Below are 14,533 nucleotides of genomic sequence, written 5' to 3' on the forward strand. Positions count from 1 at the left end.
TCTTGAAAATGTTTGATAGAATGAGCTTGAGAAACCTGGAGCACAGGAAGGTGGCTCAAAAGGGACACAAAGAAGGTCCTAATAGTCATAGAGGCTAATGGCATATAAACAGGCTCTTCAGCCCATTGAAACTATGTTCACCATCAGGTAGCTACCTACACAAATTCTAGACCCAGTCTGTTTATTCTCTCCTACTACTCCTCACACCCCCTACCACACCCCAATCCTAGGTTCCACTGCTTACATTCACAAAGTGGCTGATTAACCTTCCAACCTGCATATCTTCAGGATTTGGGAAGAAACTGAAGCACGTGGAGGAAACCTAGGGAAAACATGTCAATTGCAAACAGACAGCAGTTGAGATAAGGATTGACCCCAAGTTGCTGGAACTAAGCACTATAGCTGCTCCACTGTGCCACCAGGACTATTTAAAGGAGTATTAGAATCTTCTTGGGCATGTCTCTTTGGGAGTGATGGTGATCTGCTTCCACTTTACTCTTGTGGGTTTCTGGTGGCTGGTGACACCAATATGTGAACCATGGACTATGCTACAGGTTCAGAAGGAGCGGGCTGATGGTACACATGGGTGGTGTTCTCCTGCCTGTAACTTATCTAGAGCTTCTGTGTGTATCTGATGCATGGCTGTTGCAAGACAATGAATGCACAGTCACACCATCACTGAAATATGCCCACTGATGACTGAAGATGAATAATGTATCTTTTTATTCCTTTTCTCCATATGTATGCAAGGGAGGTCATAAACCAAGTGTACACATTATGTTTATTCAAAAAACAATCTTTGACTAAATGCATATAGTAAAAGGTACAGTGTTAATGTAAAGTATATTCTTCGTGGATTTGTCAGAAAAGTGGGCATTCAGCAGTAATGCCAAATGCAGACATATCTTGTTGCTAACTACTGACATCAAAAATACAAACAGAAAATAGAGGAAACGGATCAGGCAGCCTCTATAGAAAGCGTGGAGGATGTTTACTCTAGCTGGGGGGTCCAGAAATTCTCAGGATATGCAGTAAGTAAAACATTTTAAACTGAAATGAGGAGAAATGTCTTCACACAAAGGGCAGTGAGCTTATATTACAGAAAGTGATGGAGGACAGATTACTGAATATATTTAAGAAGAAAACACCAAAATCATCAGGGAGTGTGAGGAGAGACTGGTTGAACATGATATTGAGATAGAGGATTAACCATGATCCTATTGAATGGCAGAACAGACTCAGAGGTCTAGATGGCCGACCTATATATAGCTACTATTTAGGATATATAGGATTATGGTTGGTCTTGCTAAATCCTACTGCTCTTTTGTACTGTGGGACCTTCCTACAAGAATAGGGCATAGGCAGCACCATTTTATTTTGTAATTTTTCTTACTTAATATATCCTGCATTTGCCATTATCTTTATCTGAAAGATTTCAAAATATAACCATTTAATTTGTATTCTTTTGAAGAAAATAGAAATATTAAACAATCATATGAAAATTAATACTCTGTGCAATGTTTCTGAATTATAGTTTTCTGGATTTGTTCTAATTTAATGCTGAAATTTATCAGTAAGTAAATCAAAGTGATTTTTAAAATCCAAACTCTGAAATTTCTGGTTTAGAAATTCTGTGTAGTTAATAGATGTGAAGAATCTTAATATGTATTTATTTTCAAGGGCAAAGGATGGGAACATAGCCTCAGTTTAGCTCACCCACAGATGGCAATGGAGGTGCTAGCTAAACTAGTGGATGTCTCTACTGATGATCCAATTTAGCAAATTAACCAGGATGCAGGTTAGAAGCAGCAATGTAGTAATTAAGTTAGATTTTAATAAGACTTGCATTATATATGTCAAATCTAGTTTAATAATTTCATATTTGCTGGTGATAGAAAATTGTGTGGAATTATGTTGAGAGAAGTGACAATAGACAAGCTAGGTGAATGGGAGAAATAGAATAGAAAGTGAAAAGCGGATAATTCTTTTAAAATGATATATTGAGAAATACTAATATTTAAAGGAGCCTTGGCATTCTCAGAAGCAAGTCACTGAAAATTAACATGAGGGCATACCAAGCACATGCGCTAACTAATGTCCTATTCCCCATGGATGTCCTTACCTTTTACACCTCAGCATGGCAAACGACACTGAAGATCTGGCTACCCAAAATGATATCCCTCTAGTAAAAAAGATCTGCTGCTTACTATTTTGGCTCGGCAACCATGGAAAACAGTCCTATGAGGAATTGCTGTTGTAATTAAGGTTGATGAGATCAGTAATGGCATTACTAATCACATGATTACACAGTGTTTCATAATAATTAGAATATGTTTGTGTATTATAATTTCATATTAACTTGTTGATGGTGCAAAACAACCAGGCTAACAGTGTGTATTAAAATGTGGTATCACAGATGTGGTCATATGGGAGGTGCCAAATGGACTTCCACAGACAGGATAGGAAAAATCAGAATGACAGCCATTACAAGTGGCTGCTTTGTGTCTTTTGCAGCTGTTTGGAGACATGTGGGAGCAGGAATACATGCAGATGCAAGTTCCTCATGAATTTCTAGGTAATAACAATTTTTAATTTTGGAATAAAGTGTTAATTCTACACATCTCTTGCTCTTAGCTTGTTGAAGAGTAGTGAAATAAATTTAAAACACTTTTAAGAGCATTGTAAACAAATTGTATTGCAGTAAAAACACTATCACATTCATCTGATGAGCATTGATGTGCATATCATGGGACAGTTGAGCTTGGTGGAACAAATGCCAACTTCAGTCTATAAATTGTATGTTAAGAGGATTAATTTTATTTTGGCATAAATTCAACATTAAGAATAGTTAAGTACATACTTAATTAGTGAGTTTTTCAATCAATATCAATACAAAAAAACTATAAGATGGAAAGATAGAAAAATTGCAGTGAAGAATAACAATATTAAATTCCTTACGGAGAGTATTTATCCTGATAGCTATAAGACAGCTTCTACTCATCCAATTATTAACATGCTTTTCATATTTGGAAAGTGTTATAATGTATTATGTAGACCTGTTGTATTTAAATACTAATTTTTCTATATTTTCCTTTATACCCTTTAATTTGTTTAAATTTCTCAGCAATCTTTCACTTTTTAGTTTCCTAATTGTTTCCCATTGGACAGGTTGCTTTATGTGCTACAAAAGGTCAGGCACAGATTTTATCCCCCTGGGGTCACTTGGTAAATGAAAATGGGCAAGAGGTTTGATTGTGCCCAGGTCTTTGACTCTTCTCTGAAGTCCTCAATGTCATTACTACTTCTACCACCTAAGAAATATTAAAGTTATATTTAGCTAGGCTGCTCATGAATCTTCCCACAGGAGATGTTCAGGAAACAATGTGAGAATAATTTAAACTCTGGCAAAGTTTAAGAAAACTTAATTCAGAAAAAAATATTTATTGTATATGTGAGTACATTAGAATGATATGATTTCTGTACAGATGGACTTTGATTCCTGAATTGTTTTTTTGTGATATAGCTAAACCAAAGGAAATGTTACTTTTAGTATAACAACAAAGTTAAATATTTACAGATGCATATCTAAAATGCTATGAAGTACCTAGGCCAATTAATGGGCTTCAGTTTAAGTCTTCAAAGAATGTCTACTAAATCCTGAGTTATTTTCATTTGTCACTCCAACTATTCTAGTGCTTTGATAAATAGCTTGATGCAAAATCCTAGAATGTGTTGCACTCTGGTCTCCTGCCCATGGACATTTAAATTATTCCTTACTGTATTTTGCCTAGGCTACAGCCTATCAGCAGCAGGAACATTTCAACTTGAACAGGGTTTAAAGCTTAATTCTGCCATATTCTAAATTAATTGAATAATTTGCCATGACAATTAGAAAAATAATCTTGTATAATTTCTTAAATGAAAAATGAACATTTAATTGTGCTAAAATTCTGCAAAATTACAAATAAAATTTTGGATAAACCTAAAGAAATTAAAATTATTTAAAATGTTCACTAACTTATTTCTGTCAAAAAGACTACATAGCAAAATTCAACTACCTGTATAGAAGCGGTTTGAAGGCCCTGGAATGTAGAAGAATGATGGGAGATTTTATAGTGGTGTACAAAATGATGAGGTATAGAAAGGGTAAAGGCAAGGGGGCTTTTTTCCACTGAGGTTGGATGAGACTAGAATTAGAGGTTAATGGTTAAGGGTGAAATGTGAAATGTTTAAGGGGAGCATGAGGGGGAACTTCTTCACTCAGATGGTGATGAGAGTGTGGAGTGAACTGCCAGTGGAAGTGCTGGATGCGGGTTTGATTTCAACATTTAAGAGAAATTTGGATAACCTTACATGGTTGCAAGGGTTTTGGTGCTGGTGAAGGTCAATGGAAGTAGGCAGAATAATAGTTTGACATGGAGTAGATGGGCTGAAGGTCTTGTTTCAGTACTGTATTGCTCTATGACTGTAATTTGATATGGCTTTTAGTAAACCATATATAAATAAATTTCCACTCTATATTAAGAATATCTAAAGGTCTTCACTTCTTCCTGGAATGGAACTTAATCCCATGCCCTTCAACACTACTTCACATCTGGCTGATCTTCTCTCCACTAACACCACTTGTTTTATCCTATTCAAAGGTGTAGACTCGGGAGCCCACAAGGATCTAAGTTAAGCTTGCTTCTCTGGGTGGGACAGTCCTTCTTCTTTCAATCGCACTCAGGCTGTCTTCCTCTCTTTTTCTGCAAATTGTTGACTCTAAGGCTGCCACCATCTGTCCCCCATACACAACTTGGAAAGGTTATCATATTAGCTGACAGTTTCCAACTTGCTTTCAATTTTACATAGTCCTACTCCCATTCTTGCCTTCACTTTTTCAAATGCTCTATCTCTACTTGGGGAAGGGTTAGCAACCAATATTCTTTACAAGCCCAAGGAATTGTACCTCCATTTTGACTGCACTTCCTCCCACCCCCATTTGTAAGGACATCATTCCATTCTCTCATTTTCTACAGTTATGTCATATTTGTTCTGATGGTGACTCTTGTCAAAATTTCCTTTTTTCCCTCCAATCCTGGTTCCTCCTCCACCACTGTGCAGTGTGCTCTCAACTGTAGCCACTCCATGTTCTGAATTTCCTTTGGCATCCCACTTCTTCTCATCCAGAACAGAGATATAAAGGTTGATTGGCCATGGGAAATTGCATCAAAGGTCAACATGAGGTGAGTAACTTGTAGAATTTGGGGAAAATTAATGGATAAGTGGAGAAAATAAAGTGACATTAGTGCAGGAATAGTGTAAATGAGTACAGGATGGTCAATATGAACTCTGTGGACCACAGGGCTTATTTCTAAATAAATCTATGACTTTTATGACCAAGCCTATGTTGGACATGCTTGTGAAGAGGCAACCATTACAGGAACTACTGAGGTGTTTACTATTCGTTGTGATGACATTGAGGATATTATATTGAAACTGTTGATGAAAAATGTAGTCTTCATCAGCAGCATAGATCAAACTGATGTAGAACAATTTATAAATCATTACCAGTGCAAATTATCTGTTCATTATTCCAACAATGTTTGTTGGAATTTACACATTCAAATTGTCAACCACATTTCCTACATCACAATGTTTTATTAGAAGTATACTGTTGCTTGTAACTTTTTTTTTGCAACATCCTAAGATCATGAAATGTGCTATTATGTTTGTATATTTTTTCCATTTAGATATTTTCAATTCTCATCAACTTTTAGGGTTGCAAATATCTCTCCTTAGATTTAATCAGTTAAAACTGGCATTCAAATTTTTTCAAAATATGTTCAAAATATGAAACAAATTATACAAAAAGTTTTACATTAATAATAACGGATAATCTCCATGGCCATCATATCAAAATATTGTTAAGCATTTTTATAATGCAATTGCAAAAGTTCCCATAAAGAAATGTTTTTTTAATGTTATAAATGACAGAATAGATGGCTATAAAGGCCAAAGTGAAATAACATTGTATCGAGTAATAACAATAATATGTTTTATTGAGCATGTGCATGCTTTTTCTAAAGCTGCCTATTAGTGTGGTTAATGAAGCTTTACAAAATATATTAATGGTAAGCTTCCTTAATGGTCTGTGGTATTTCAAAATCATTTGAAGATCACTTTATTATTGCTGTGGTGATTAATTAAATACCAATACTAATGTGTTAGTTCTGTGCTCTTTCCACCATTTTATATGTGCAAAATAAACCCTTGTCAGTCGTTTTTAGATATTAGCATTCCATAAATATGAAATCCTCAAGAATCTGCATATAATCAGGGAAATGACCACTTGAACAACAAGATACAAAGAAATCATTATGTTAGAAGATGTAGAGGAGGCCTGACCCAGTGCAGAGCTTGGAGACGATTCAACGATGAGCAATAACTTTTAATAATAGACTGCGAAAATAACAAGTCACAAGAGGCCACAAAATGAGAGAGAGCAAATACTGAACACAACAGGCAGCAAAGTAACTGAAGGCTAAGAGCAACTGGTTGAGGCTGGCTGGTTTGATGGTGAGCAAGGACTGTGGCTGGGAGCTGGGTTCAAATGGGCTGCAGGTGATGAGTTGGAAAAGAGTAGCAGGTGTCTTCTGTTAGCTGAGTTGAGACTTTAGAATGGAAAAGAGAATTTATAAAATAGACCACATGGGGATCTTTCTAAAAAGCTCGTGTAGAAATGGTTGATGGAGGGTTTGGGTAAAGGGGAAATAACTTAAAAGTTTTATACAAGCAGAAAGTAAAAGCTCTGAATTGATATTCAGAGTCTGAGAAAATTGTGAAAAATAAGCATAAGACACAATAAAAGAATGTTTGTTTGAAATCTAGTTGAATATAATGTAAGGAAATATAAAGAAATGGACGACCTAGTACAAAAATTTAGAGAGTCATAAAACAACAATTTACAGTGACACATAAAACCTCTACAAACTTTTAGACTGTTTCACTTGAGCATCGTGTCATTGAACGGTTCTTGGAAAATTTGTTTTTTCAAATCTTAGTCTAAATGTCACCTGACTCTTTGAAAAGTTCTGACTTCGGTCTTTAAAGGATACTTCCATTTAGGATGTACCCTGGCTCTAACTACAGAAAAATGTCCCTGCATTTCTTACAATATTGAAGGCTCTTTCTGGTAGCTTTTTACTGCATCCATTTTTTAAATCTTTTGTTGGAATTATGTATTTTGTATTAACACAATTCCTTTGTAATCTCAGTATGTCCTAAGCTGTACATCCAACCATTGATAGGAAACCCATTAGCTGAGTCTTTGCATAGCAAATTTCACAAACAAGGACCAATTAAATTTGTTTAATAGAGTTGATTAGGTTATTGGTGCTGGAAAGATGTCTTGTCATTCTTTGACATTACACTACATTCTCTTACTTCCATATAAAATAGTGGAGAGAAAGTTGTTTTGGTAGCACAGTAAGTGCACACCCTCAGCAGTAAGAGCTAGCATATCAACCAAGATTACATACCACGCCATAGACTGAGTGTAGGATAAGTCTTATTATTTTCCATAATAGGAAATTAATGGAAGAAAACTCCTCAGATGGCATCTTCCAAACCCACAGCCTCTATTGACCAGAATGACAGGGTAACAAAGTCATGGGAACACTCACCTGAAGCCCTTCAAGCTACCCACCAACTTCACTTGGAAATATACCTGGCCACAAGTAGAACAAGATCATGTTGCGTACATCAAAAGGAAATTGAACAGTGTACAACGTCATCAAGATCATAATATTGAGAAGCTTGTTAGAAGAAGAGAAAAATGAGTCTCTTATAAAAAATGGAAATAAGAATAAATGAAAAATTGAAAATACACTGCTTCAATAGTCCACACGGTTATTTTGCTTCCATTGATCCTAAAGTAATGATACAGTAGATAAATAAAACTACTTTTAAAAATCTACGAAGATTTTTAAATCTACCAAAAATCTATGGTGTTTATAAGCAGGGTCAATTTTTTCATGTTGCTAATTACTCCAACTCCTCCCCTTCCCCACCTAGCCCATCAACTCTCACCTCACCTGTCTATCAACTGCCAACCCCTGCCTCACCCCACCTCTCTCACCTCTTTATGCTGCCAATCTCCTTTCTATACTCAGCCCTGATGGGGGATTTCAACCCGAGATGTTGACCATCCCTCTACCTCTACACATGATGCCTGACCCACTCAGTTTCACTAGCAGTTTGCTTTGGGCTACAGATTACAGCATCTGCAGTCTCTGCCCTGAGCTCTGTCAAAGTTCAAATTGAATTTATATCAAAAGTATGAATAGGTCACCATATACTACCCTGAAATTTATCTTCTTGCAGGCATTCACAGTAGAACAAAGATATGCAATAGAATTGATGGAAAACTACACACAAAGACTCACAAACAACCAATATACAAAATAAGGCAAACAAAGAAAGAAAATAATAAAAATAAATAAATAATACTAAGAACATGAGTTGCAGCATCCTTGAAAATGAGAAGATTATCAGTGAGAGGATTGTACTGGGGGAAGATTGTTAGGGGAAAAGAGAAAAAGCTCTCAAGAAGAATCGCAACACCGCTGCTGACTTGTGGGAATCTCTGGTTCATGACACATCAAAATGGAGAATGGGTGTTTGCAATATAGACACAAGAGACAGCAGATGCTGGAGTCTGGAGCAGCACACACAAAATGATGAATGGACTCAGTGGGTCAGGCAGCACCTATGGAGGGAAATAAACAATTGATGTTTTGGGCCAAGGCCCTTCATCTTGGATTTACAGTGGTTTCAGAACCTTAAGGTGATGCATAGGGAAAACAGAGGCACTTTAAGCATAGCAGGAGCATATAAAGAACCTTACAAATACCCAACTGTCTGCCTCATTAGCTACCTCACCTAGCCCAGTTTGGAAGAGACCACAGTTCCCACACTAGCCTCGTTGTTGTTGTTCATCCTTCAGAGTCGAAGACGACCACGACTTCTGTCAGGTGGAGAGTTTGTGACTGTGGGTCCGGAGGTGACTGGTGAGGCCAATCTGGGCCCTGAAAGCTTGTCCACATGTGGGACACATGAGGGTAGCCTCATTAGTCGTCTCAGGACTCACAAACCTTAAGTGGCAGCAAGTCATCCACAATTCCAAAGGACTGCTGGGAAAAGAGAAGTGAGAATGCAAACTAATACAATAATACATTTAGAATATAGAAAATCTACAGCACATTGCAGGCCCTTTGGCCCACAATGTTGTACCGACCATTTAATCTACTCATTTACAGTTGAAATGCATTTTATTAAATATTCAAGTGTTAAGTTTTAGAAGCAATTGCTTCCTTCCTTCAGGATAGCTACGTGACTATATTCGAATAAAGGAGTATAGTACCAGGCATTCAAATGAAGATGTCATGATTGTGAAAATGTACTCTGTAATTGATGACTTTTACAATCACAGAGTCTTTAAATTGAATGCAATAACTAGAATTATTTTGTTATATGTAACCACAAGAGGTGCACCAAGAGTAGAATGAAGTTTTCTTTGGATAAAATTAACTATGTACAAAAAATAAGTAATTTTTTTATAAACACTGAAAATTCTGGAAATAGCAACCAGCATATGTGGAGGGAGAAACAGAGTATTTTGGAGACATGATGGTGGAATCGAAACAAACTATTGCTGAAATGTGAAAGCCGCCATTATGAACACGTGATTTTGAGTTCAGGTTTCAGCCAAATGCATAGAGCACTTAAATGATGCTTTGTAAGGCATGTTAAATTTTGTTGCTTCTTGAATGTGAACAACTCTATCCCAGTGGAAGTGAATTTCAAAGCCATTCGTTTTATCAGTCCAGTTCAGCTGGCAGGCTGTTGAGTTGTTTGACCTCTGATTTAATCCTGCAGAGTCCCAAAGGCATTTGACTGTCAGTTTAGTTTCAGGGTACTAATATTTGCAAGGATTTTTTGACTGTAGAATGACATTATTTCACTTGTTTGTGACCATACAGACATGCATACTTGCATGTAAACACGCGTTATCCTTAGTGACACAAAGTAGCAATCCCTGACAACGAAGTTTAAGTCAAGTTTATTGTCAAGTGCACAAGTACTGTGAAAAACCTGCTTGCAGCAGCATCACCAACACAGAAGGACAGTGGAGGAAGAGAGAGGAATGTTGTACCAGTTAAGTGTCTGGATTGCAACTTGTGAACACAGAGGCTTTAAACCATAGAAACTCATAAACTCATAGATACACAGCACAGGAACAGGCCCTGTGGCCCATGAAGTCTGTGCCAACCAACCACTTGCACTAATCCTATATAAATCTGATTCTTTATTCTTTCCAGATTCTACCCCTAATGTGTAGGTCAGGCACAATCTAATTAAATGGCGGAACAAGTTTCAGGAGCCCTCTATCCCAAAAGCCTCATGAATGACAATGTGCTTATGTGTTAAAATAATTAATTCATAATCATTTTGGAATTTCAGTCTTCACTCCTGACTACAATTCCCAAGATTAAACATCAACACTGAAAATATTCACAAGTAAGTACTGTAGATACTGAAATCTGAAATAAAACAAAAAACCTAACTGTTCAGGATGTTTTGGCAAAGAGAGAAAAAAGAGTTAGTGCTTTAGGTCAGAAACATAAAACTGGTTCTGATATTTTTAATGTTTTCTACAGAAACTCAGAAAAACCTCATCAATGTAGAGTATCTGGGATTTCTGATAATCTATTGTCAATATTCCAGCAAATGTCAGGAAGAAACTTTGTGGAATATCTTAGTGCATATTTATTTGGAAACTTCAGGGTGAACTTACATGTAAATGTAATTAAAAGTATTAAAATATGAAACTTAACAGATGTAGCTTCCAGAGTTGATTTACAATATTCCTGGAAGAAAATGCTCTAGTTTATAATTGATTTTATTGTAATTCATGGTAAGTGAACTAAAGACTGGAACAAGCACATGTATTGAAACTTTAACCAAAATACTTTAAAGAATGTTGCTGCTTTATTACATTAGTGAGGAATGGAATCCTGAACGTCTGATTCCAGCATTTTGACGAGATTTTTTGCAGAATGTTTGCTCTCATATTTCATATCATAATACCAAATATGTTCTTTCAATACTGAGAAGACCTTTAATTGAAATACCACAATCCCATTATCATCCAGAAGTACAGTGGATTCCAGTTAATTGGGGCAGCTGCTTAATCTGTGCAACTCTTAATGAACAAAATCTAATTTAGAAAATAGCTAGATTTTCCTTCATTTATTTGTGACTCTATGCCACCTAAATGGGGCAGGAGACTGTTTCAGAACTGTTTGTAATTAGCATCAGTCATGTGCACTTGTTGTGCCTAATAGACACTACACTGTGCTTAGAGCAAACTGTTTTTAAATAGCATCAGTTGCATGAATTTGTGTTTAAAAAGCAGTGATATTTGTCGCTGATAGACTGATAGTTGGCAAGAAATAAGCAGTAAGATAATTTGAACGGTTTTGCTCGCTGTGGTTTCAAGCATTCAGGCTTGAAGCTGCTAGAAATGGCCAGGAGTGAAATGGAAATTATCTCTCTACTTCAACACGTTAGGAATTACGAAGAATTTGAATGGTACAATGAAAGTGAGTATTTTGAGAATGCAATCATTGAACACACTGTTCAAAGGCAGTCCATTAACTGCATTAAGTGTCTGAGCTGATTTTGCTCATTTACAGTCAATCAAAAGAACACAGCAGCATACACGGAATGAATTCCTCTGTTGATAAATATTAGGAAATAATACACAGTTTTATAGTATCGTAGTAGTATTAGTAGTGTTCTACTTTGTTCTGTATCTTATTTAAATGTACATTTTGTTACTCAGTTAAATGGTAGTTTGTCTTTTTTATACCTTTTTAACTACTTCCATGAAACCAGCTAATTGGGGCAGCCACTTAATTGTGCCAAAATATACTGGTCCTAACGTGTCCCAATTAACTGTAATCCATTGTATTATCCATGTTACAAATTTAGTTTTATGTCCTAGGAAGAAGAATCAAATGAATATGATTACATAAAACAAATCCAAATTTTTTTTAGTGATTGCCTCCATCCTCCTCCTTAGTATATTGCTATTTTCCAGAGGAAACCATCATGGAATCAATAAATTCACAGAAGTGTCAAAATCTTGAACTATTTTGCACCAAAAATGTTATGCCTAGTTGAATGATACATAATAGATTCTTTACCAGCAGATTAAGCTATAATTATTACTGAACAACATCTAAACCTGAAAAAAGATAACTTTTGCGTGTAGATAGTAACTTCCTCAAAATACGTTAGTGTTTTATGTTGAAATTTTGATCCATGTGTACTTTACATTCTTTATTTCACTTGTTGTAATTTTTTTTCTAAACTAAGTCTAAATTGGAGCTTTTTCATCCTGATTTGTGAATGCTTGGAACTCCAAAATCTGAATATCTGCTCGGTTGTCAAAGTGGTAACACTAAGTCTCTGTAGCAGAATCCTGAGGGTACCCTACAGAGCTTTGCTGATCTTTCATGGGCAGGCTTCTTCAACAACATCATCATCATAAAATCTGGATAATTTGGAACAATTTTTCCAGGAGGGGAGAGGGGGCTTTGGTGTTCTTATTTCTGTCATTCATTCTTTGGGGGCTTTCTTCTGCTTCGAGGATGTTGGCAGAGAGTAAGAATTTCAGGTTGTATACTGTATACATTCTCTGATATGAAGTGGAACTATTGAACTTTAGTGAAAGAGACCTCATCCTAGGAATCAATTTCAGAGCAAGAGAAAATCAAACTGCAGGATGGTGGGGTTGGTTAAAGAAAATGTTGGTGCTTTGGGTTGAGAACCTGCTGAGTTCCTTCAGCAGTTTGTGTTTTGTTCTGTGTTCCAATCTTCTGTATTGAATATTGAATATCTTCAATATTCTTCACCTATTTCAAAGTGCTGTTATATTTTCATGTCTGTGTGTTGCACTCTTCTGTTAAAATTGATTTCATTGACTTCAATGAACATATTTCAAAAGTAGGTTACAGGCAGGAGACATGATTATATAACATACTTAGCTCTACTGATTAGGGATGTGCTTCTAAGCAATAATGTGCTAAGGGAGCTACTTAAGATGAAATTTTGATTCTTCACATATTATGCCATTTCTGCTGCAAAGATAGTAACAGGGACATTGAGGAGCAGATAGGGAGACAGATTCTGGAAAGGAGTAATAATAACAGGGTTGTTTTGGTGGGAGATTTTAATTACCCAAATATTGATTGGCATCTCCTGAGAGTGAGGGGTTTAGATGGGGTGGAGTTTGTTAGGTGTGTTCAGAAAGGTTCCTTGACACAATATGTAGATAAGCATACAAGAGGAGAGGCTGTACTTGATCTGGTATTGGGAAATTAACCTGGTCAGGTGTCGGGTCTCTCAGTGGGAGAGCATTTCGGAGTAAGTGATAACAATTCTATTTCCTCTACCATAGTGTTGAAGTGGGAGAGGAACAGACAAGTTAGGGAAACGTTTAATTGGAGTAAGGGGAACTATGAGGCTATCAGGCAGGAACTTGGAAACATAAATTGGAAACAGATGTTCTCAGGGAAATGTACTGAAGAAATATGGCAAATATTCAGGGGATATTTGCGTGGGTTCTGGCAAAGTGGCAAAGTGTGGCATTTGATAGGTACCCTATGCAAGGCTTATTGAGAAAGTAAGGAGGCATGGGATCCAAGGGGACATTGCTTTGTGGATCCAGAACTGGCTTGCCCACAGAAGGCAAAGTGTGGCATTTGATAGGTACCCTATGCAAGGCTTATTGAGAAAGTAAGGAGGCATGGGATCCAAGGGGACATTGCTTTGTGGATCCAGAACTGGCTTGCCCACAGAAGGCAAAGTGTGGCATTTGATAGGTACCCTATGCAAGGCTTATTGAGAAAGTAAGGAGGCATGGGATCCAAGGGGACATTGCTTTGTGGATCCAGAACTGGCTTGCCCACAGAAGGCAAAGTGTGGTTGTAGACAGGTCATATTCTTCATGAGGCTAGTGACCAGTGGTGTGCCTTAGGGATCTGATCTGGGACCCCTATCCTTTGTGATTTTTTTATAAATGACCTGGATGAGGAAGTGGAGGGATGGGTTATTAAATTTGCTGATGACACAAAAGTTGGAGGTGTTGTGGATAGTGTGGAGGGCTGTCAGAGGTTACAACGGGACATTGTTAGGATGCAAAACTGGGCTGGGAAGTGGCAGATGGAGTTCAACCCAGATTAGTGTGAGGTGGTTCATTTTAGTCAGTCAAATATGATGGCAGAATATAGCATTAATGGTAAGACTCTTGGCAGTGTGGAGGATCAGAGGGATCTTGGGGTCCAAGCTCATGGGACACTCAAAGCTTCTACGTAGGTTGACCCTATGGTTAAGAAGGCATACGGTGTATTGGCCTTCATCATTCGTGGGATTGAGTTTAAGAGCTGAGAGGTAATGTTGCAGCAATATAGGACCTTGGTCAGAC

Source organism: Hypanus sabinus, chromosome 23, assembly GCF_030144855.1.
Source record: "Hypanus sabinus isolate sHypSab1 chromosome 23, sHypSab1.hap1, whole genome shotgun sequence".
In the NCBI taxonomy this organism is placed as follows: domain Eukaryota; kingdom Metazoa; phylum Chordata; class Chondrichthyes; order Myliobatiformes; family Dasyatidae; genus Hypanus; species Hypanus sabinus.